Genomic DNA, 25061 nt, shown 5'->3' with positions numbered 1-25061 from the left:
ATTCCTGAGTTTATGCCACATGGTCCAGTTTGTGTCAGTTAAGCTTCCAGGCTCAAGCAGCTACATGGTTATTAGTGAGTTAATTTTTAGGAATATAACTAGAAAAATAGCTATGATTATGAGTTCAGAGGAAAACAATGAAAAGGATAAAAACCCCACAGCAGTTTGCTAGATTAAAAGAAGCTGGACATATTTATGACAACTACAGGATAACCTCAAAGGGAGGACCAGCTTTTAGCTGTATTAAGGGACTCCCAGCACCAGAAAATCATAAAACAACTATTTCCCAAGACTAATTAAAGCACAGAAAAATTAAAAAAAAAAAAAAATCAAATCTATTTCACTGTTTGATATTCTTGACTAAAAAAATACTGTCCCAAGTGAAGCTGCAACATTTCCAAGCATGAGTCAGCCAACACAGAGTGAATGTTTAAGCCAGGATGTCTGCCACTAGCACTTTAGCTGATTGATTTCATAGCTCTGTCCATTATTAAATTAATTCTTGCAAAGGCATTCATCTACTTATTGACTCCCATCTCCTTAATAAAATAATATTTGTCTGCCTAGTGAAATGTCTTGGCTCTTTGGTACTTTAAAATACACATTAGTCCCATTAGCACTCTAAAGTAAAACCTAATTTATTCCTAAATGCAAAGACAGAAATAGACATACTAGAGTCATAAATAGCCTAAGAAGGAACTAAGATAAACACAGAGCAGTTTCAAGTATTGCATATATGCAGAGACACCAACGTAAAACTTGCACTGCCTCCAGCATCTGAGGCAGCTTTTTCTCTCCCCATCCCTGCAGTAGTTCTGGAAGCTCAATTTTAACAATTTTACACTTCCTGCTTTTTTATTCACCTATTATAAGCACAACTGAAAAGGTGAAGGGAGTCAGAAACAGGAATCCTGTAAGTTAGTGCAGACTCCAACTCATTGACACACTGGCATGGTGATAAAAACAGAAGCAAAGTAATTTAACTCCCTGGCCTAAGCAAAGGCATAGTAAAAGCTCACAAATAAATCACAGAAAAGTGAATTTGAAACAAGAACTGTTATCCACATCTGTCAGGTTTTGCAGTCAAAGCAACACAGAGGTCACACAGCTTTTCAGAGAAGAGTCCATCCAAAAAAAAGAAAAAGCCAAATCACATGGACTCATCTTTACATATTGAAACAAAGCATTGCTTATACCCAGCTAACTGCCCTTCCTCCTGAAATGTGGCTCTGCACCTGACTACAGGGACATGCTCCAATTCACCTCCAGGGAGCTCAGACTGACATCAAGAGTGTTGGTCTAGCTGGGGAGTCAAGTCACTCAGCACCAGCCCCTGCAGTGCCAAGCATGTTGAATTCTCACCCTTAATTCCCCCCTCACTTTTTTAGTTATTTGCCATGAGCTCATGATTAATCAAGGAAGAGTAATAAGTTCCATAGGACAAGACCTCCTGCTGCCCTAGAACCACTCCAGGCAGGCTCTTCATGTGCCTAAAGGCACATGTGGGAAAAAGTTAATATCTCAAGAGATAAAATACAGAGTTCTGTTTCAAACAGCATTTTATGCCAAAGAAAAGAGCACAACAAGGGATTTCTGTACTTGTAAATGACATGATTTAAACTGACAAAACAAAAATATTAAAGAGAAGCAACACTAACTCAAGAAACAAAACTATCTGTAAGCAGTATTCAGGGAACAAATCCCTGAATCCCTGTTCAGATGAGGGTCACTTGAATTATTGTGTCATGAAAGCACAACTCCTGTAAGAGTCGGGGGGGGGGGGACAAAATCAGAAAAAAACAATCATAGAAACCTGATGTTTGTAGTGTATTACAGAACCTGTGAGTGCAGTGCTGGATTCAGAAAGGAAATCCAGCTCTGAGTTGTATATGCTGGCAACACAAGACAAATCTGAAATAGTGAAAGGCTGGCCAAGAGAGGCTGCTCAGGCTCAGATAATCAGCAGTAAACAGATACTCCCACCATATTGTAAAAGTCTTTTCAATAAAGGGAAGAAAACCCAAAAACCCCCAACATTGAGACTGTAGAGATTTTAATTCAGATTATAAAAAACTGCATTTATCAGGAACGTCAGCAACACCAGTGATAATCATCTATTTTCTCTTTTCCTCTGCTATTTCTGTTTCTAGCTTATCAGTACAGCTTCAACTACAGTGCCAAATCTTTTAGATGCTCTGGCTTTTATCATCTAGTGCTCACCAACTACTGGACCCTGAGGTTCCCTAAATGGTCTCAGCTCAAGTCCTTGGAAAACTCCAGGCCAGGAACTAAGCAATAAAATCATAGTGGGAGATAAACTGCTGGAAACCCAAAGGTGACACGCAAAGATTTCCAAAGAAACCAAATTAAAGTTCCATTTTCTGAAGCTTAGTGGATTTTCATCTCCTGAACAAAAAGCTATAGTTATAAAAATATTTACTTTTCATGCATGTTCTGTGGTAAGTGCATTGCAAAGGGACCCAAGTCCATGCCCTATGTATATTGCAGTTCAAAACACATGAAGTTGTGCATTGCAGTTTGCACACTTCCTAGGTGTATCTTTTATCCTATTTTAAATCCCTTCCACATTCAATACAAATCAAGGGCACAGCATTGTCCTGTCTCTTCATAAGCCCAGTCCTTTTAAGACAAAAAGAGAAGTGAATATGTGTCAAAGCCACATGGCTTCTCACCTACAGCCAAGTGATTTATTTCCTCAAGAAAAATGGAGCAGACAGGAAAGGATGATCGATCGCCGCGTGCTTCTGCAAGCTGTTCCGGCAGTGCCCCAAGCAGCACTGACCTGTACTTGGTCACACCAGGTTTGTTATCCCTGCCCTCACATATGAGCTACACCTCCATAAAGAGTATTCCTGGGATACAGGAGGCCCTCTGACACAGAGGGGAGAGGAAGTGCACCTGCTGTTCCTGCCCATCTGCAGGGCACAGAACTGGACCAGCTAAACCCCAGCACTGAAATAAAGCTGGCATTGCAGCACAATGAGGAAAGCTTTTAACCCCAGATACACCAAGCATGGGAGGGACATTGTCTCCTTGCTTTCCAGCAGCAGAGAATATATTAGGCTTGAATCTTACCCAAAAATTTGAAAGTAGTCTCTGAATTATACAAAATCACTCTACAAGTGTTTAAGAGGACCAGATGAGATGTGATGACACACCTAACATCTGAGCACAAGATATTTGCTTACTTCTAAGAGTTAACCTAATTCATGTATCAGTTGTCCCTGTAAAATTGCTCCCCTCCCTTAAAAGATGAGGTTGCACAGAAAACATCCACACATTAAGATCTTTGTCCCTTGAAATAATTCACACATGACTATCCAAATTCTTCAACGAGACCAGTCAAAAAAAGTATGTCACTTTTCCCAGAAATTCCTGCAGTGATAGGTGGGGTGTTCCCTCCCACTCCCTCAAGTTTTACTGTATGAGAACTAATATAAAAGCTAAATTGAAGAGAGCTGGTGGGAGGATAAGTTGTGGCAATGACAGGCAGGTGCACATCATCTCCAGCAAGCTCAGCACAAACAGCTTGATCAAGGCTGCTCACCAACCCATTGATACTCTCTCAAAACAGGTATCTGCACCCCAATAACAAGGCAAAGTCTTTTATGAATGAGATCTATCTGTAAGACCCTGCACAGAGGCCCCAATGTAGCTCTTCTCTGCACAGAGATTTATGAGAGCAGATTTGTGACTATTGATTTACTGTAACCTTTTGATCCCAGGCTGTGATCCCATTAGCTCTCAGAAAGGCAGGAGTGAGGCCCTGCTGCCAGCTGTGTTGTGGAGGCTTTAAGCAATCTCCCTCTGGTGCAGGCCAGTGCATCGGGATGACACAACAGATGGAGATGTCTCGAGCCCTGTGCTGAGCAAAGAAGTGGAAGATGTTGCCATGGAGTAGATTTGCAGAGAGAAATGAAAGCCATTGATACCTGTAGTCTCTATGCATTTTGGGAAAAGAGCCCTGTCCTACTCAAATTCCAGAACAGAAATTCTGTTCAGAAAAACCCATCCATTTCAGTACAAGTTTCCTGCTTATTGCTCTATCCTGTTGTGTTGTAAGACAAAGCTGAATAGCTATTATGACTCAGGTTCATAAATCTCAGGCCATAATTACAAAGAATTACTAGGCATGGGGACTACAGCAGGTTGGGGTGAGGAGTGGGAAAAGTCTAAGCTAAACTGCAGAAGCTTTTTTGGGGACACTCCATTTAGTAACTTGAAAAGTAAGTACAGATCAAGCTGTGTTGAGAACTAATGCTTGGATACCTAAGTTGGAAGAGGGCTGTAACCCTTCCCCTGCAAGGAAAGCAAGTGTTGTATTATGAGGTGACTACAAGTCATTCAGAGACATCCTGCTTGAATCACGCAGCAGCAGATGACACATTTCACCAGAAACTCACTGAAGTCATCTCATTGTTCCTTCAAAAAATTCAGACCTCTGTCTGCTAAGTGACTCAGCATATTTTTTCAGAATGTAAGAGGTTGTAGGAAGTTACCTGCAATCAATCCTCCAGGAACATCCACTTACAAGACACTCACCAGCCTCTGTGACAAGAACAACTTAACCTTGAGCAGCACACGTTTCATTTGTGACATGAGAACTATAGAAGCATTTCTGCTTTGCCACAAGAAGGAAGCAGTTCTGACAGACATTCATCCTTATATGTATGAGCCTTTCAGCTACCTGACAAAACATCCCCAAGTTGACCGAGTTCTGCTCATTGAATTTTACCCACAGCCTTGCACATATTCAAGTATGACTGGTTATCACTGTTTGTTCCATTCTTCCCTTCATCGAGTATCAGGCACCAGGCAGCTGTAAGACAACATACAGCTGGTACTTTATAAACAGGGACAATTCTCACAAGTGTAAATTGGCATAGCAGTCTCATTTGAGAGCCTAATGATTGGAGGCAAGATGGAAGCCTGGCCTAGAACCCCCAAAGTAATTGAAATACAGGAGAGCTCTTGGAAATTAAAGGTTTCTAGAGAAAATAAAGCATTTTCTTACATACTAGAGCTCAGTCCTTTATTCCCTGGGATTTAGCACCTCCTCAACTCACCTTCTTTTTAATATTTATAGGTACCCTCTCAGCTACAGTGAGCACTTGTGAGCACTATCAATGAAGCAGGGGTAAACTACAGAGCAGCAAAAAGTCAGAGAGGTTGCATCTGAATGTCCTGCAGTGCTGCAACACTAAATCGATCAAAAGATCAAAAGAAATGGATTTTCTCTGTGTTCTGTGGGATTTGGCTATTATTCATCCTTTGTCTGTAAGCCATTATTAACTACCAATTGACCCACATTAATATTTTCTGAGGTTTTTTTCTGATTTTTAAGAAGAGTTTCTGTGTTTTCCCCATTCTCTTAATCCAGCACCCCCAGCTTTCCATGAACTCTTAGAAAGGAGGCCCATAAGAAAATAAAGCAGAAGGGGAAAAAAAAGATGATACTGAGATTGATTAGGCCAATGAGTTCCACAGATTGCTCCCTGCCTGGGCAGAGGAAAATGGTATAATACCAGGATCTCAACAACTCTGGGTCACAAAGATGGGTATAGAGGCCTGGAACAGCTGAAGGTAAAAAATATGAGGAGTGTTTATTGGATAGGCACAGTGGCCCATGGATTTCTCTAAGTACCACTGTCAGAAAAACATGCTGTAGGAATCAGCTACAAATCTCTGGTCCAAGATTGGAAAACCAGGCACTTAACCATCAGCAAAACCAAGTTTCCCAGCTAAGAAAACACATGCATTCCTGTGTAAGTTGTTCCTTGCATCTTTCTGCCAACCCTACTAATTACCAGCTGAGAACAGACCATGCCAGTGGGGGATGTACAGCAATTACCAGAGGTTGGGCTCCTCTCAGTTTCCTATCACCAAGGTCTCTGCCTTTCTTCCTTTATTTCACCCTACCTAACTACCCTGCTCTAATTTATAGCTTTGCAGTAGCAACACTGTAGTTAAAGCAGAAATGGCACTTCCACTCTAAACCTCTATTTTATTCCTTTCATTTGAGTTCATTACTTCAGTTACCATAAAAAAGTGCTTTCTGGCAATCTCTGTCATCCGCCTCCTCCTCAGCAAAAAACATTTGTCATTCCCCAAGGACACTGAAGGGCTGATCCTGTGCTCTCTCTCCTTCATAGCCTGCAGATTTGTCTTCAGTGACAGCTTCTGGAGGTAAAACCCCACAAGGATGGTGCCACACTGTCTGCCTAGGAGAGAATTTGAGTTTTCAAAGAATGTAAAAGAACATGCTCTTGCCCTATATACATGGAAGAAGGAAAGAGGAGGGGCTTTGACCTCTGCCCTGACAGCACTTTACTTCTCTGCTTCTATTTTGAGGTTTCTTTGATCCCCAGAGGACCTGTCTGCAAATTTTACAAGAGATATGCATCAAAAGTCAGCATGTATGACAGTTACATGAGAAGTCACAGAGCCAACAATCTTGGACTGCACTCGCTGTGCAGGCTCCTCAGAGGGCAACAGGGCACCCTCAGTCACAGCACCAAAGAGAAATCAAAACAAGTCTGAGAGCTGCAAGTTCCTCAAGTCCCTTCATTGATTTGATTAAAGAGCACTGAAGGACAGAGGCAAGGCAGAGCAAGCTTTATTTCTATAAAACCCCATGGTCTGTCAAGAGGCTTATGGGAGCAATAAAGCAAGGGCTGTTTGAAACTTCACAAAGGATAATTGCCCCACCACGAGTTGAGGTGATGGGAATTTGTCAATTTTATTAACAGGCTTTATTTTCCATAAGCATTAAATCCTATTTCATAGCTTCCCCAGTATCACTTTAGATACCAAACCCACATTTTCTTATTAACCTAAGACTTCCAAAAGTGAACAGAAGCTTACTTTGAGCCAACAATCCATAAAATTATTCTGCACATTTGTGTGCATGCAGACATACGTGAAATACTGCAAACTATCCTGCCCAGTGGAGAAAGAAATTGTTGCACGAACAAATTTCAAATTGCAAATAAATAATTTTAAAAGAGGTGGAAAAAGCTAGCTCTTCAAATATTTCCCAAAGTTTTTGAGGGTTTTGGGGGGGTTTTTTATGATATGAAGTAAGAATGGGTGTAAATCTTGGGGTCAAACCCTAGTGGTGAATACAAGGCACTCAGCCAGTGGTGACCCCACAAGCTAGTATGTAAAACAGTTATTTCCTTTTCCAGGCTGCATTTCACATTCAGCCTGTAGGACTAAAAAAATTCAGCTTCTCAGTGTTAGCTGATTATCTCCCTGACAGATTCTGAATTATCCTCTGACGCATCTGGTAATGGCCATTCTGTGGGATAGAATGCAAGATTATATGGGCTATTGGGAAAATGAAGCAATTGTAAAGAAACAGAAATACCATGAAAGCTTTTTGGTAGGGCTTGGCTCACACATGCTTTTTCAGAGTGCAAGGGAAAAACAACAACAGCATGTTCTACCAATTATTTCTGCCCATTCCTCCACTTACTTTTATTTTCATTTATGACAATTTAGAATCTCATTGTTATACAACTGGCTTAAGAGGATAAAAATGGGTCAGATAAGAGGATTTTAAAATTTGCTGACTACTGCATCCATTCAGTGAGTGCTGTGCATAAAATGGATATACCATGTAAAAATCAATAAAAATTACAGCATAATGGGGATGCCCATTAACAACTTAAATTGTAGACCATGTTTTGCAACTCTTAACAGATATCATTGGGGCACATTTTTCTTCTTGTTCTTGGGATTCTGAAGGGCAAAAGTAAACATGAATGCAATTATGTAAATCTCAGATTTTGCAATCAGAACTTCCCAGACCGCCCTTTGTCCATTCCATATGATGGAGCCTCTGGCATCTCCAAATTAAAAGGAAACACTGCTTTTCTTCAGCTTTAGCAGGGTGTACAAAGCAGCTTTAATCAACTCTGTGTCTTTTGGCTGCAAGAATGGAAGTGGGACATTGATCTTCCTATCCTCTTCAGCAGAGGAAATAATCTTTCCATGGGGACTTGATTAAAACACATTTCAATCACAGAAAGTTCTGTGGAGTTGAAGAAATATTTCAGAGTGTATTTTTAGGATCTTTTGTAAAAATAGCCTTCTCTTTCAACTACATTAAAAAAAAAAAAAAAAAAAAAAAACAAACCCAAACCACTTCTTCCCACTACACCCCAAGGAAAGTTTCTGAGATGTGTAGCTTGGGTGAGACACAAGAGAAGCAGCAGCTCTCTCACTGCTGCCTGTCCTTATGGTAGCTGTGACATTGCAGTGACAGGAACATTCTGGCAGCCCAGAATCTTCTGCAGTTCAAAGGTGTCTGGGTTTTGTTCTAAAACAGGTTTTAACAACTGCAAGAAAGAGGCAGTCTCAGAAACTCTTAAAAACCTGCAGAAAAAACATCCATCAAGGCAAAAAGGAAAAAAAAAACCATACAATTCTTAGAGAAACTACCACAAAATGTCCCTAATTCTAGTGAGAATCTATTACTTCTGCTATTTGAGTGGCTCAGTCACAGACTAGTTTATTGCTGATAGAAGCAGAACAGGACAGCAAAAACAGAGTAGAGAAGGAAAAACACTTCTGATTGGATTCACTGCTAGTGGTATCTCTGCCAGGTAAGAATCAGCATAAAACAGTCTAATCTACTGAATGCAATTGGCCTGCAATGAATGACTTTTCCATGGCAGACTTCAGCTCCAGCATAATATTAAGGTTCTCACACCCTCGAGTGTCTGAACTGGATCTTCACTAGAAAGCAAAATACTAGTTTACCTCTGCTGCAAGATATTGGGAAGGGATCAGAAATAAAGAAACAACATGGAAAATGAAGAAAGGAAAATTAGGAAGAATTCTATCTGTATCCTGAAATAGCAAAGACCTAATAAATATCTATTAAAGGAACCCAATAGCCAACCTGAAACCTGCGACATCCGAAGAGTCAAAGGTCCTTAACATAAAAGGGAAACCCACTGTGGGCAAACATTAGGTTGCAAACTCGGCAGCACCAGGCACTTAAGGTGTTTAACAAGCCCTCCTGGAGCAGAGATGGCATTGCAGCTACAGGCAGGAACCTTATGTATCATGTCAGTCCTGCAGTTGTGCTGCCCAGGAGTTTTATTAACTGTTTTCTTAACAGAGACTTTAACATTCTCCTGGGATACACCACATTTATAGACAAGTTTCTCCTGCTTCAGATTTGGCTTGACCTGCTCATATTTACAAGCTCCTTTTATTCCCCTCTCTGCACTGCGGCCCACCATTTCTAAATTACCAAGGTAACAAGATTCTTTAATATTCACAGTTTTGTTCCACCAGTTGTTACAGTCTGCTTTTCACTCCTGCTGTCAGTCTCTTGGCCTTCTCACTAGCACTCCTATTTCCATCTTCTCTCCTGTACAAATATTTTTTTTATAAATATCAAACAGAAAAAAAAATGCGAGAAAAATTATATCATCCACGCAGCTCAAGTCTCTGATGATTTATAGTGTTAATACAGGAATCCCAGGTGTGTAGCTAAGTATTTTTCCATAAGAGATTCTCTATCCAGCTTTAAAGGCAGAGGGAGCAACTCCCACATGGCTTGATTGCTGAAGAAACCAGACCCCAGTGTGATAACATTGCTGTCCTCCAGTCTCCTGAATAACAAGTCTCATGGGTAACTGCAGCCCAACAAAATCCCTCACTGCCCAGTCAAAGGTCTGCTGAAACAGCCCAGGCAAGGAGAATTGGCTCCAGACCAAGCTATCACCAAAACCTCCATGGGGATCCACCAACTGGACTACTGCCACGTGGTTGAATTTTGCATTAGTAAAGATAGGAAAGAAGAAAGAAAACCCACCCAAACCCACTAGAAAATTCATGCTTTGGCTGTAACAAACAATGGTGTTCCAAGTGACTTAGGTATGCAGGGCAATGGGGCTATCCCCCTGTGGCCCAAGGTATTCCTTCCATGACTTTGGGTGGGAACAAAGGAAGGAAGGAAGTTTTTCCTCAGAGAGGAAACCTCAGACACTTGTAAGGAAACAATCCTGCAGGACTGGAAGAACATCTCAGCTTAGTACTGGTTTTGTTTATGTAATTGCAACAAAGTCTGGGAGATCCCCTGATGAGCACTGCTATCAGAGCTTACAAAGGAGCTTTCCATGAAGGAAAAAAAAAAAAAAAAGGAAGAATTCCTTCTCTGAAACCAAACACCCTTTTCTGATCCTTTGATCAAAGGCCACACACTTCTCATTTGAAACCCCTAGTAAAACAACACCAAATATCAAGAAAATAATAGAAAAAATGGTATCTACAGCTTTTCACTGAATATAAAGTTAAAAATAAATCGTTCTAGCCCTTTCCCTTCCTTGCCAATACCATTTATAATGCTAATGTGTCCCTATTTCCTGACTGACTTCTTTAAGGAGGAAAAAACAAGGAATGTACACATTCAAGTAATAGGATGTCTTTGTCAGTTCATTCAAAATCTGCATTTCTATTGAACAGCCAGGCCTTTTCCTTCATGCCACTGAAATGCCTGATTTTACTCAAACTGCTACTGTCTGCACTCAAATAAGTGATAATTCTCTTCCCTTTCAAGAGCTGTGCCTAGTGGCTCACAAGGGACTTGGTTACATGGCAAAAGCAGTGGTATGACAATATTATAATGTACGCCAGGTCGCTATTCAAAACCCTGCAGATAATTCCCCCATCATTTCCACGTTCCTACAGAAGCATGCTATAATCTTTCTCCTCCTACGTAAAGCTGTAAAACAAGAAAAGATTACTGTAATCTTTTTCTTCCCATGTCACACAAACAGCGTAATCTCCTGGCTGTGTCAGAAGAAAATTTTTATCTGTAAACATCAAATCAAACTTGACAACGAGTTGCTGCAGCCATCATTGTATTGGTAAACGGTTATGTAAGCAACTGCCCTGGGTTGCAGAGTATTCCATTACCATCCTCATGAGCTGTTGAAATCAGGTGGGGCAGTGTTTCCTTGCCTCCTCCCCCCAGACTATCTTGCTGTTAATGGCCCATCATTGTCCTGCCGCATGACTCAGAGATAACTCCCTCCGGACTATCTTCTGTTAATGAGCCTAATCAACACCTGGCCTCATGACTCATTACTCCATTGTGAGATGCTCCACCCAGAGGGAGGAACCAAGCATCCCATCCTGGATATAATCTGAGAGTCTGAACACCAGAGACAACCCTTCCACTGGATTTCCAGTGGACAGGAGCTACATAGACACTACTGGACCTCCTGAGGAAGAGCAGACCCTTTTCTACAGGATCACCACTTCAGAGGACTGCAGCCACCATTCTACCAGACTGCTACAATAGGGAGTCAGGTTGCATCTTGACTCTGTCAGTTTGAACCAGTGTTCTTTTTTTTTTTTCCTTTTCTTTAATTTCCCCATTAAATTGTTGTTCTGACTTGGTGCCTCCCACTGGTTTGTTTTCAAACTAGTACAACAACTTGTATATATTTAAGCACATTGAAGGAAGACTGAAGTTCTAGGCTGCAATTCAACCTTTGGTTTGTTGCGTTTATCAGCGACACAGAAGCACGCTCCCTTCTTATGGAATTTAGGAATTCATTAAGTCTGGTACACCACTGCCTGACACACCTGGGTGTCTGTGCAGTTCTCAACTTCAGAGGTGTCTGAGCATTTGAATTCTTTCAGAGCCCCTTGTGGAGATATTTAAATTACCTGAATGTACCAAAGCAAGCAGCAAATCAAGTAAATGGGGCAAGAGGAGGCTGCCCAATACCCCATCAGCACCACAGGTGGAATATAGAGAATTAGAGACTTAGAGAAATAGGAAAATAGAGAATTAGACTGGAATTAGAGACAAGACGTGGGTCAGCAGGCAGCACAGGCCCTCAGCTGAACTCCAGACTCAACTGGAAGCCTCAGAGAAGGCTGAACCTTTGGCCTTGGACCTTTTTTCCTACTATTAAATGGATCCAGGGCATCTCAGAAGCATTATTATGAATTAAACCCAAGGCTGCAGGGGTGGTTCAAGGGTCAGGCCGCAACAAGAGGAGGTGGTTACATAACACAGTGCACAACACGTCCTTGTTCATGATCTCAGAACCCAAAGTGGAGTAAGAGATACTCACTTTCAGGGCAATGGTAAGATTGGAGCTCAAGACACCGAAAGCTTTGTGAGAAACTAACTCAGGCTTCACAAAGCAGAGTAGCCTGCATAAACAAGTCTCAGCACTGCAGAAATTTTGGGTGTTCTGCCCATGTACCTTCACTCTGGGGATATTAACCTCAGTGAACCAAAGTACTAACTAGACTAGAAAAATCAAAATGTTTCCCCTGCTTTCTAGTTTGATGTTGTTCCACTATTTCTCTTTTATCATTAAAAATACCAGTGAGTGCAAATAGCTATGGCAGTGCCAAGGAAGCTGGGAACTGGGACAGAGAGGCTGTCAGAACATGAGCTTTTGTTGGATGTGAGGTGGTACCTGGACTTGGAAACATTCACGTGGGAGAGGTGCATTTGCAAACTCCTCATGATTATTAGAAGGTGCAGGTCTGCAGAGAGCCTTCATCTTTCTCTAGTCTTCCACTTCATCATGACTAATCTTGAAGAAATATAAACACCTGTCTTAGGACTCTCTTTGGTAAAAAAGGTTATCAAGTTTCAACAGAAGTTTTGCAGTCCAAGTGCACTTCTCACATCAGATTGGAGGCAGGCAGACAAGCAAGGAAAGAGACAAATCAGCTGAATGGAGAACACCTTCCAAAGCACAGCAGAGGAAGAAATAGTGTCTCAAATGAAAAGCCAAGGCCTAGAAATAATAAATAATAGGCCCAATAAATTTACACATAAGCTCCATTTCCCACCAACCACTGCAGCCTCGCTTTATTTTTTAACAGAGGTGAGAATTGTCCATATAACACTCCACTTCCACAATGGCACAATGTTGGGGTCAAAAAAACCCCCCAATTTATAACTGTAACAAGGGATAACAACTGTGTTACAACCACTGAAAGTGTGGAGGACTGTTTGTATGCAAAGGATATGGAAAGTTAAGGATTTTCACAATATTATAGGATCATGAGGAGGAATGAAAGCAGAGAAAATGCATCTGGGTTTCAGCAGGTAGCACTAAATCCAATAAACAACAAACAAACAGTCTGATGGTGTGGAATTCAATTTCTATTAGCAAAAGAGGCAAAGAAAAGGGTACTACACTGAACTGGGACTACTACAGGAATGAATTCCTAGACAATGGACCATTTCCAGCTAATATGAGAGTTTTAAATGCCATCTAGTGTCAGTAAAATGCAGAATAAGCTGGGAGTCAATCATGACCCAATAAAATAGTAGGTGCTTTGCTACTAGCTTCAGCAAGGTACAGATTTTATCCATGGAATGATGATGTCTAATAGGACTACACTAAAAGATACAGATGTTTTCAGAACTGAAAACATTAAAATGCACTCAGCAAAAGTACACCCCAGACACTGCACACTCAAGCTCAGGTTGAACTTTTAAAGCAGCTTTGCTGCAAGTATTATAACCAAACTTTTTTACATGGCTTCTTCCCTAGGTATGACCATATTTCTTATAAAGACAAGATCTAAATTTGCACCAGCCTTCTCCTTCCTCTACCCAGACCAATACTGTGGATCCCAGAGGGAGATCCAGCAGTCCAGGGGTCACATGGAAGTCATGAGGTATTCAACTGGGTCCCCATACTGCAACATGCACTGTCAAATCAATTAAATGCAACAAAATCAGATGACTCCATCAGGAAAAGTAACACACACTTCATAAATCTGGTCCAGTGGTAGTACTCACTGAAAGGTACTGGGAATCCAAGTTTTGGGGATGCTTCTAGATTATGATTTCCAGGTTTTTTGAAAGGTGAGGTTTTAGTTTCTTTAAGCAGTCCTTGCTTGTATTTATAATGAAGCTGCATGCATTTCTTTTCCCCAGGAGAAGGTGAGAGGGAGTGCAAACAGTAGATCTGAGTGCTTGTGGGTCAGAGTCCTTCAAGATGACAGGTTCAACACACCTACCTATAAACAGTGAGCTAAAATGGAGCATGGAGAAGAACAGGGAGCTCGTCTTCTGTCCTAGAGCTTTGATCATTGTCACAGAAGATCGTCTATTTTTTGCTGGTTTGTTTTCAGGAATTTACACTTTATTATTTTTTTCAAAAGTTTCTCTTCAAATACTTCAAACTGAAAAGCTCTCCTTTATGCAATTCATCATCCTTACTCTCAGCTCAAGGGCAAGCTTCTTGAAACAGACTGCTGCTGACTGGGTTTGAGACAACTTATTTAAAAAAAAAAAAGGTTCATTCATTATTCAGATACACTTTTCAGATGGCAAGGTTTCTGATCCTTTCCTCTGGCTCTGTACAACCATTTTTTCCTGGGCTGGAACACATGCTGCAGAGGATGCAAGACAAGCACCTGGGCTATTTTGCTCCAGGAAAAGAGAACAAAATTGACTGTGTTGAAGAAGAGATGCTTCTTACATACTTATCAGAATACAATTCTGTGTTAAACAGATGCTAACTAGCTAATTCCACTCAACTTCAGTACAATTATGACAACAAGTAGTGTGGCAATTCTGGAAGTGGAGTTTGGTTTGCTCTGTAAGGTGACACACAAGCATCCCAAACTATCGAACAGTTTTGATGAAATTTGCTCCTTGGGCAGCAGATTTTGAGGGGGGGAAAAAAAATCTGCTTTTGGACAAAAGAATCCTATCCATCTCTTACAAAGTGTTTTTATTTTCTCTCCAGGCAGATCTGTGTAATGGGTTTTACAGTGTCAGTGCATACCATTCAAACAAATCCTAGTTGAGTAAATGGTATTTCCACCTTTATTTTTATGATCCAAAGAGGATTAATGGGCATATCTGCCTTCTTTTTCCCCTACTCTCTCACTTTCTCAGCCCCTCTCTATGTTTAAGCAGGTTGTATAAAAAGAAAGATCTTTCCTGGTAGGTAGTTTTCAGCACCTCAGCTAATTACATTTAATTTTGAGTTTTCTAATGAGCATTCTTTGTTAAGACAGAGCACTCAAATTAACAGTCTGCCATGACCACATCTTTTGTTACTTATGTTATTTTTGAGGTATTGCTGCTAGTACTAAGCCAAAAGAACATGAATACAGAGTTTCACCTATGATCTGGGAGCCACCAAAGTTGACAGGGGTCCATAGTCCCACACACACATTTTGAAAGGTGCAGGTTTGCTTTTCTCACTGTTCACAGCAATGCACCAGCAGCCTCCTCCTTTTGTGAGCCAACCAGGGAAAAGGAGCATTTGAAACCTCTGCCAGGAAGAAAGGGCATTTAAGTTGAGGATAAGTCATCTGTAATGGGAAGAGGGTCACACCTATCCTAGTGAGAGAGCAGGAACACAAGCTTCACATGTTCCTCGAAGTACAGGCTGAGAAACTGGGGGTTGCTAATGCCACCACACCATCTCCACTCCATGCTTTACATCAATAAATGTACTTCTTTTAAAGCACTGTGTCTTACACAGCCAATTTACAGTGCAGCTAGAGCAGAGCAGACATCCAGGTGATAACACTTCTTAAATTCTCAAGAAGCAACATCTACTACAGCAAAATGATCAACAGTTGAGCTACTTAAGAGCTATTGCTCTTTCCCCACCCAGAACAGCTCCATTTTAGTGATTTTGAGAACAGCACTGCTATCTCATTGTCATATACCACATACTATAAGGAAAAGAGCTAACTGAAAACACAAACTCACTCACTGGCAAATTGCATTTCTGTACAAATTCCTCATGGAAAGCGAGTACTTTAGGAAACAAATTGAAACAACAGATAACTCAAGATCCCAGCAGAATCCAGCTCCATCCATCTCAGCTAACACAATAGAAAGAGGGCTCCTTTCCTAAGGTGGATCAGGATGTCACAGCTTAGGAAGAACGATGAAGTGGGAAGGCTCTTTAAACCCCTGTTTGTTCTCATCATGTCCTTTCAAATCAGAGGAGAGTGTGTGAGCACAGTGCCTGCTGTGAGGCTGTCTCACATCTGCAGCAGGCAATGGGAAATGGCACTCCCCTCTCACCTCACCTCCAGCCTCAGACTGGCACCAAACATGACCTGAATGGGCCCAGAAATTTGCCCCTTAACACCATCTCCAGTCTCCAGCTGGAGAATTACCACCCTTGTCAGCATTTTAATTACCTCCAGCAGCTCACAACATGATTTCTCCCCTCCCCAACCATTCCTGACAAGCCACAAGCAAAACTTGAGATCCTCTGATAGACACAGAAGTTACCCCAACAATGCAAGCATGAGATTGATTGCTCAAAGCTACAGTGAAGCTAATTAACTGGAGAAATTAAGCATTTGCTGCAAGCAGGAGTGTTTCTCCAAAGTTTTCTGAGGGGAAGATTTTTTCCTAGGATAATGAAGAGACAGTGAGATGCTGTGGCAACTTTACCTCATTTTGGGTGACTTCTTGGTCAAAAGGACTCACAGCAACATCTTTCAAGTACCCAGGGGGGGTGAAAATCTGGTCTGCAAGAGGAGTAGGGGGAGAAATGAAGGACTTCTTACCTCGTGCAGTAAGCTGACAGAGCAACACACTTTTGGGACTCTCTTACAGTACAAGCTGTACTCAGTTGTAAAATTAACAGCAGTTACGTATTTATTTTATGTATATTTGTGAAGCACTAAGTACTCAATATGAAAAGGCATATATCAGAGAGCACAGCTGAAGCAATGCAGACAGCAGCAGTAAGGCAACAGAAGTTCTGTTTCAACTCTCTTGCTTCATCTAATATAGAAAAAAAAACCCATATAGATTAAACATTTTGAAGACAAATTGTAGGTGGGAAAGCAAGGAGGGATTATTTCTATTCATTTTTGACTAATCAAAACACTTTTTCAGGGGAATTGGAAAGCCTTATTTTGATTTTTACTTCTCCAGTCTGTATCAATATATCTAAAGACAAAACATTCAAATCACAGCCAAAAGAAAATAAAGCACCATTTGGGAAACATTGAAATAGAATGTTCTAACATCAGATTGGTTTTATTTCTTCTATTCTAAAATTATATACCAGTGAATCACCACAGTTTCACATAATGCATTTCACTGTAGACAGGTCTGCACAGACTGAGCCCAGATTCCATGCAAGACTCTCTAACAAAAAAAAAAAGTCATAGAGTTCATGTCTGTCTGGATTTCTTTCTTTCCTTAAAGCACAGAAAAAAAACCCAAACAACAACAAAAACCCACAAAACCCAACCCAAAAACAAAACCACAAAAACAACAACAAAACACCACACCACCAGGAAAACCCAACAAACTGAACAAAACAAACCATCAAACACAACAACTTTGTAATGTTCCATCTGGCACATTTCTCTCCCCAGAAGCAACATTTTGCACAGAAGAGCTGGAAGACTGCGTATTTAGCATCTAAAACAGGAAAGGAATAACCTTTCTGTTCAATACTGCAACAAAAAGCGAGATTGCTGTTGGCTTCAGTAGCACTTGGAACATTTCATACAAAGTTATCAGCAATTCTTTTAGTGACAACTTTTCAAAAGACTCCAAACTTACTCAAAACCACACTCCTACCCATCCTCCCAGCCACAGGACAGCAACATTGTTTTAAACAAATGCCAGTAACCCAGCTGAGCAAACAATAGCCAAGAGCTACCTGCTCTGCTGTACAGGTTGCAGCACATAATCATCTATCTTCCCTCTGCTGAAAGCATCACTGTGATTACAGAGAACTCATTTAAGGTATTTGAATTACAGCAAGATGTTATACATCAAAGTAATCAAAGTCAGTTTAGGTAATTAAGTTGACACAGAATGGATCATTTCCCAAAGAAACATTTCATTTGCATGTAATAGAGCTATTTTAAGTTAATTTTGACATTACATCATGATAAAAACAATTGTTGACATCTACAACATTTCAATGACAAGCCTTCTTGCATTGTGATGAATTAATTTTTTTTCATAGGCAGTAAATATAATTTCATTTCATACAGACAAAAAAGCACCAAAAATGCTACCTACACAGCTATTCTCACTGCTCTGTGCAAGATGCATTGGTTGTTTGAGCAAATATGCCATAGGACACAACCTTCAGGAGCTTGAGAAGTTAATAAGGTGGCATTTTGAAAGATAGCTCTACACAGCTGCACATGCAGGGAAACTGAATTCAGACAAACACCACCATCATCTGTCATTTGACAGAAATGCTTCCTTTGTTCCTTCTGAGTTAACTCAGAGAACAAAAATAGTATAAAGCATGTATATTCTTTAGTGCAAATGCAAAGGCCAAAAAGCCAGAGCCACTGCAGGGTAGAAAATATGAAAGAGGAGAGGCACCCACGTCAGCAATCAGCTGTCTCAGGAAACCCCAGGCAGTAAGAACGAGCTCAGGACGGAGAAGGGGAAAAGGGAAAGTGGTCCCTGTGGGTCACTGGCACTTCCTCTTGTCCTGGCCACCCTCACCTGGCTCAGCACAGAGACAAGACTGCCAAGTGTCAGTCACAGGACTGAGAGCTTCTGCCTTTGTATTCAGAAGTGTCACAGTAAAGGGCAGCCAGAAGAAATCTATACTGGAACTTGATGGGACATACTCCTTTTCTGCCCTTTTCCCTTTGGAGTTTCTTTCAGAAGAGGAAAGGTGCACTGGGTGTGTTTGTAAACTTAACTACAGAGAGAGCAAGACATTGCATCTTCCCACAAGATTCCCAGGAACACACATCCCTTACCTTTCTGTGCTGCAGCATGAGAGCATAACAACCAAGTAAGCCTTGGGCTGAAACATAACTCCTGAAATATTTTCATTTTTACCAGTTAATGAGGAGCCTTATCGAGGTTTATGCCCATAGATGTCTCTCCTTCCCTCAGAAGTTCCCTTTCCTATACGTTCATTAATTTACTTTTTATATTAAACTCTTGTCACATAACATGCACCAAGTGGTTTCAAGGTTGAAACAAAATCCTTCTACAGAGCATGTGGGAAAATAACATCCTGCTTGCATGGCAAAAGAAAATTACATTCTCTCCTACAAGATTTTCAGACTACTCTGTCTTAAAGTTCTAGTCAACTTCACAAAGGAAGAAATCTTAATTTACATGGAGAAATGTAAATCAATGTGTAGGCAGATACATATATAGATATAATAGATTAAACCATAGCAAGGAACAACTTTCAGACAGGACGTCTGCCGGGTAAGAAGATCTTGTGAACTGTCTGGTTTTACTGTGTTTAACTCAATTCTGTAAATATTTATACCTCCATTTCAACAAATTAATTTTCTAGTGAGGAATAGCATAACTTCAATGAAATTGGGTATTTGGTTATCCAAAGTGTCTGTGCTAAAGGCAGTCTCAATCTGTGAGAAAATGTCCAAGTTCCCACACACAGGCAGAACCCCCCATGTTTACAGATCACTTGACAAGCTGCCAAACACATTAGAGATTTTCTAATGATTTATCATTCTATTTAGACATTTAATTGGCATTACAAAAGCAAGCTATCACTCACCATGCTTATCAAATGTCAGCTTGTGCCTTGTTGCAATTGATATCTAATCAACAGACAATCACATGTTGTTGGATACCAATTAAATGTCTGAACAGTTCTTTCAACATTATTATCCTAATAAGATGGTAATTGTGTGCTCAACATTTCAGCAACATTTGAGATAACACCCTGCAGACCATATCTGTCTCCTTTATCCTTGTGGAAGCTCAGTAGCTGTTAGACATCAATATTTAATTACTAATAAATGCTTTAATACATCTAAGCAGGCCACTTATAATTGTTATAAATAACAAACAAGATGAGTTTGCTTTAAAAGCTTCTAATTTACACTTTAGGAAATGGAACTTACATTAAACATATACAATGGTTGGCTTTGGCTGACAAATTCCTTCCCAAATAAGAGAAGAGTCAGTAGATCCTATTGCTGTACATAAAGAGACAAAAGTTGTGCAATTCTACAGCATCTGCTTTCAGTGTAAATCTGAAGAAATAAAGGAAATAAATTCTGTCATGAAGGAATGAAAAGTTTCTAACAATATCAATGGTATCAAGAGGAACAAGGTGCACAAACCCCCTTAGGGAGAAGCACCCCTTCCCTACCCTGGATGAAATACCTCACCCAGAGCTATTCACTATTCTTCCACAATGTCTCCCTCCTCCCCACTAACTTCTCAGCATGTACCATTTTGCATCTACATCAAAATGAAATGAAAGTAAAATGAAGCTAATAAATATGATGTTTTGGGTTTTTTTAACAAACCCCAGTAACTCCTTCCCCACCACACAGATCTACAGTCTCAAATACAAGATATGAAGTCATAAGCACTTGGGACAAACTCTTCAGGCCCAGAGTTCTCTCAATTCAAACTACCCAGCTCCCTGCTTTACCTCTTAACCTGGCTGATATTCAGCAGTGATTAGTATTGGAATAGCAGCAAGGCTCATTATGGATCACAGAAAATATCTTCAGACAAGTGTGATAGGACATCAGGAAAGAAGCCAAGTATTGAGCTAATTTAATGGAAATTCCAAACACAAAGGGAAGGAACAGGTCTGAATATCTGCACTGAGAAGACCTTAGGTGTGATTGTTGTTCCTTGTCCTGCATTTAAGTCTGAAATGCAACCTCTGTGTAAGCCACTCTCCTCCAGATAAAGTCTGATTTGAAGTGCATCCTGCATCTTTTGAAAGGGCTTGTTCAGATGAACAGATGGAGTTTTCTAGGAGAAAGGTTTAGCAGCTCTCAACTTTGAAGGAGTCTTCCTGCACCTTCAAGACTCAAGTGTCCAAATAGCAACCCAGAGTAACCTCTCCTGCTTCACAACTGAAATGGTTTGAAAAAATATACAATCAAAAAAGGTGCTTAGACTGAAAGGGAAGATGGAACAAAATTATAATACCTTTGAATTAAAAAAACTCACTATTTTAACTAGAAAAGAGTGGGACACATGCTTGTTTACAGAAGGCATTTTTACACCTCCTGGCAGGTCTGAGTAACTCCATGTCAGAGGTTTTTCTATGGAGAAGAAAACTTGTGGCAAAACTGCTTTCTTAAGGATGAATTCCCTCTCTGCCTTATACAAAAAAAAAAAAATTGAAGAATTCTTTTTGTTCATAGCCTTTCCCATTTGGTGTCATTAACAGCACCTGCATAGCTGCAGGATGAATTGCCATTTTAGTAGAGTGCTACAGTTCAGATCCTTGACTTAGTCCAACAAGACTATTAGGAGGTGATCAGTGGACCATTTACTTGAAAGACAGGAGGACAAATGGTTGATTTATCCTCATCCCAGCTGGCCACCTATTTCCTCAAGCAATCATGGAATTACTACAGCCATGAAGGCAGCAGCCACTATTTCTTCTACAGGCTGGAATTTTAATTGAGAAGGGAACTCTCAGAGCCATTGGGAAGGAAAGCAGTGAGCACCACAGGCCCTTTGATAAATGACTGCACAAGTCACCTGAAACAGCTGAGCAGAGACCAGTTCCCTCACCAGTCACAACTGCCCTGAAGCACCTAAAGGCCCAAAAGGTGTTTTTAGGAATGACAAAGTAAATAGTATCCAGGACCACAGAGATGGACGAGGTGTAACAAAGCCAACTTCTTTGGCTTCCAGACATGACATAGAGCTCATTACCATCCCTTAAAAGGGGGTTGAAACATCTCTGATAGCTGGGAAGAGATTTTTCTGGGGAAGTCATGCAAAGACATTTTTGACTGAATGCATTTTGGCATATGACTGTTACAAATGTGGTCAGTGAACATGTGCTCACCTGCAACAAGCGTGCATGCTGAAGTTGCTTTTGTACAAAAGCTGGTGGAAGGCAAATCTGAAACTAAGATCCAAGCAATGTTCTCAGCTCCAAGCTGCTTCTCAGAAGCTGGAAATTCAAATCACAATGCTGTGATGGCTCCTTAATGGCTTGACACCACTATAGAAATGCCTGACTAATTCTAAAAATCTAAAAGCAGCACTAACATTTTATAACAACTGCCCAGGCAGAGAGCAAGAGAACAAGCATGAACTACATCTCTATCTATAACAGTCCTCAGAGCTGCTGGAGAACTCCATTTGGGAAAAGCAGACTGGTTCAGTCCTCTACCCTGCCTGACTACTTGAACCAGTGATTTAAGGCAAAAGGCTGATGCATTTTACTGTCACTCAGAGGCATCCAGACCCTAAGGCAGAACATTTCTCAAATAAAAAGACTGAAAGATTTTGGAGGCTGAAACCTAAGTTCTTTAAAACTGTCTATGCATATTTCCCTGTTAATCATGCTAATTAAGTTCTGACACTGCTACTTAAACCCGTGTGATTTGTCTGAAACAATAAAAGGAGTTAATTTTTTTTGTACACTAGATTGAAATAAAAGATAAGTTTTTACAAAGAGTAGGTTTTGTTCCTGTAAACTTCACAGGGTTAGTAGGAAATATCTAGGTTATAAAAACACAGCTTTCTTTTTAAAAGCAAGCAGCCACCATAGATTCAAGTCTTATCACCCACCAGTCTATAACCAGGACAACTTGTCATTCCCTTTGTTTCCTAAACATACTGTTGAACTGCTTTGTGGGGCCTTTCATGGGGTGGCCTAAAGGTGGTTATGAAATGCTAGATCTAGCATTAAATGTTTCATAAACACAAAAGATCTTTACCCTATTATTAAAAATATTTAGGGCTTTTCTTCCCGTTTGTACAAAGCCATACTGACAACTGTTGAGCCCCATCAGATGTGGAAGGAAGAACACAAACACCAAGTTAGACTTCAAGTTCATCACTTCTTATTCAGTTCCCTGGTCCATCAAATCACTTCAGGATACCTTTAACCAGCAGAGCAGTCCCAAGAGAAAATCAACATTAAGGAAACAATTGTTTACCAATGTGAGACCTAGGCTTCAGGTTGTACTGCAACCTCCCATCTCCCCTGCCTTTGCAAAGGCTTCACCTCCCAGTCCCTCACCCATCCCTGGCACACACGTTTTCCAATTATTTAGCTGTGAAGGTGCTGGTGCAGAACCAAATTTTCCTTTCACCACACTCATTCACAACAGAAATTCACCATCTGGTGGCATAAAGCAGACTCCCACGGGACACAGCACACAAAAGGCAGGAGTGTCTGCAGCTCTTCAGACTCAGGACTGGACAAATTGCCATGGCTCAGCACCACAGCCCTCTGCAGTGTAAAACAGGTTTGTGTCCCCATTCAGCTGGGCAGCACACCTGGATTTCCTCCAGCTCCTTAATTTCATCCAATGTATCTGCTCACTTCTCACAATACAGTGTGCTGTGTGGAACTGCCAGAACAAAGTGGTCCTGGAAAGAGCTGAAGGTTTTGGACTTGTCATTGGGTGGGGGGAGTTGGGTTTGAGGTTTTGGTGTTTGCAGTTTGATTTGGGGGTTTTGTTTGGGTTTGTTTCATTCTAAGAATTTTAAAAACAAAAACAACAAAGCAAATCCATCTTTTTTCTTCCCCCGCTGCCCACCACGACATGCCAGCAGCAGCTATCTCTGCAGGACAGAGGATGTGCACCCCACCCTGGGAGAACCAGGCTGCACTTTGAAAGAACTTGGCTGCTTTTACAATAGTAGCTTCCACTTTTATGGAAGAAGAAGCAGGACACAGACTGGAATGGCCTTTCCAGACAGGAACAGACAATGCAGCAGGCTGCTCTATCCTTGCCACTGCAGCGCTCCAGCCAGCATTTCATTATGCTTAAGTATGACAAGTGACATTGTACAGCTGCCTTTTCCTGGGACCTTCACAAAAACCAAAACTATCTCAATAAGCTCTCCCAGCAGACAAAACTGAAAACTATTAAATTGTACCAGAATAATACAGCTTGTAGGGATTGCTTTGGGAGCAATAACCTACATCTTACTGTACATTTTCCTCCACATGCAGGGCTTAGTAGAGATCACTGAAAAATTTGGTTAAAATGGAGCCTGTTATTTTTGGCACCTGAAGTTACCTGTTGCAGGATATTGCTGTGAATATTAGAGCCATTTGGCCAGTCATAGAAACAAACAAACAAGTGTTTTCAGCCACTCCATAACAAGACCAAGGGACAGGGTATCTCCTGAATCCAACTGCTAATTTCAGTTAAATCTGACAACAAGATCTGACAAGGTTAAATACTTAAACATTTAATGGAACTACAGCTAGCAAAGGAGGTAATTCCTAATAATTACCTCCTGAAAGGCTGTAATGTGAGCTCAATTCATGATAGGCAGATCTTGGACTCCGTGCAAAGAAGAGGCATTACTGAAACTCCAAACAAAAGATGTTTTAGTTGTTACTAGAACATTTGAACCACAATCTATATTCAATATGGAAATCTGACTTTAATTCTGCTGACAGTAGAGCTGCTTTATCAGCTGCGTCTGCAGAACACTAATTAACCCTTTCATCTTTGTCTCCTATATTACATATATCATTCCAGATAAAATTACTGCCTTGAGACACAATATTTTTCTGTATTATTTTTCCTGCTTCAACAAAAGTGCAGCATTGGTGAGGTGAAATTTCCAAATTTAACAGGATTTGGTTTGTAGTCAGCATTTATTTTCATGCATTCATTAACAACTAGGGGATCAAACAGGGAAAAGAAGGAAGTCCCCTTACTCCATTTCACATCTCTGTGTTTGGTAGAACAGCCAAGGTTACATCTGCCCATGTTATAACCTGCTGTTGGGTGAAAAACTTCTGATTTTATCAGTCTTGAGGGAACCTGGCTGGAGCTGATTTCTCGCTTTCTGTGGTTGGCCAGAAAACTTGCTAAATGGTGGCATAAAGAGTTCATAGCCTGTGCCAGCTATGAGAGGAAACATCTCAATCAGACTGAGCTCAGTTTTACTTCTTTGGCCTTTTTTTTTTAGCAACAGCCAACAAAAGCTATGCTCAAACTATCAGTCACCTGCATTATTGTATTGTGCTTGTAAATATGTGATTTACAGCAGGGAAAAAAGCTTCATTTATTGCTATGTACATGAGTAACATAACAGCCATAAAGTGAGTGCACATCCC

General features: G+C 40.7%; 2 long non-coding RNA genes across 4 annotated transcripts in view; both read right to left on the bottom strand.

Annotated features, from left to right (window-relative positions):
* The window catches only part of LOC138112294 (uncharacterized), a 296238-nt gene that overhangs the window by 263462 nt on the left and 7715 nt on the right, over positions 1 to 25061 (bottom strand). Inside the window, exon 1 of one of the 3 annotated variants that reach the window (XR_011151666.1) lies at positions 6061 to 6237. The exons of the other annotated variants lie outside the window; for them this stretch is intronic. This is a non-coding gene — a long non-coding RNA (uncharacterized lncRNA). Of the gene's footprint in view, positions 1 to 6060; positions 6238 to 25061 lie in introns of those variants that run through there. 3 annotated transcript variants of the gene reach the window in all.
* Positions 12937 to 18826, bottom strand: LOC138112296 (uncharacterized). The gene is made up of 3 exons (XR_011151672.1): positions 18760 to 18826; positions 16460 to 16536; positions 12937 to 15314 (listed from the first exon to the last, which is right to left on the bottom strand). It is a non-coding gene; the product is annotated as an uncharacterized lncRNA (long non-coding RNA).

Source organism: Aphelocoma coerulescens, chromosome 6, assembly GCF_041296385.1.
Source record: "Aphelocoma coerulescens isolate FSJ_1873_10779 chromosome 6, UR_Acoe_1.0, whole genome shotgun sequence".
NCBI lineage: Eukaryota > Metazoa > Chordata > Aves > Passeriformes > Corvidae > Aphelocoma > Aphelocoma coerulescens.
The sequence above is the reverse complement of the archived record's forward strand: the minus strand, read 5'-3'. Positions and strand labels throughout refer to the sequence as shown.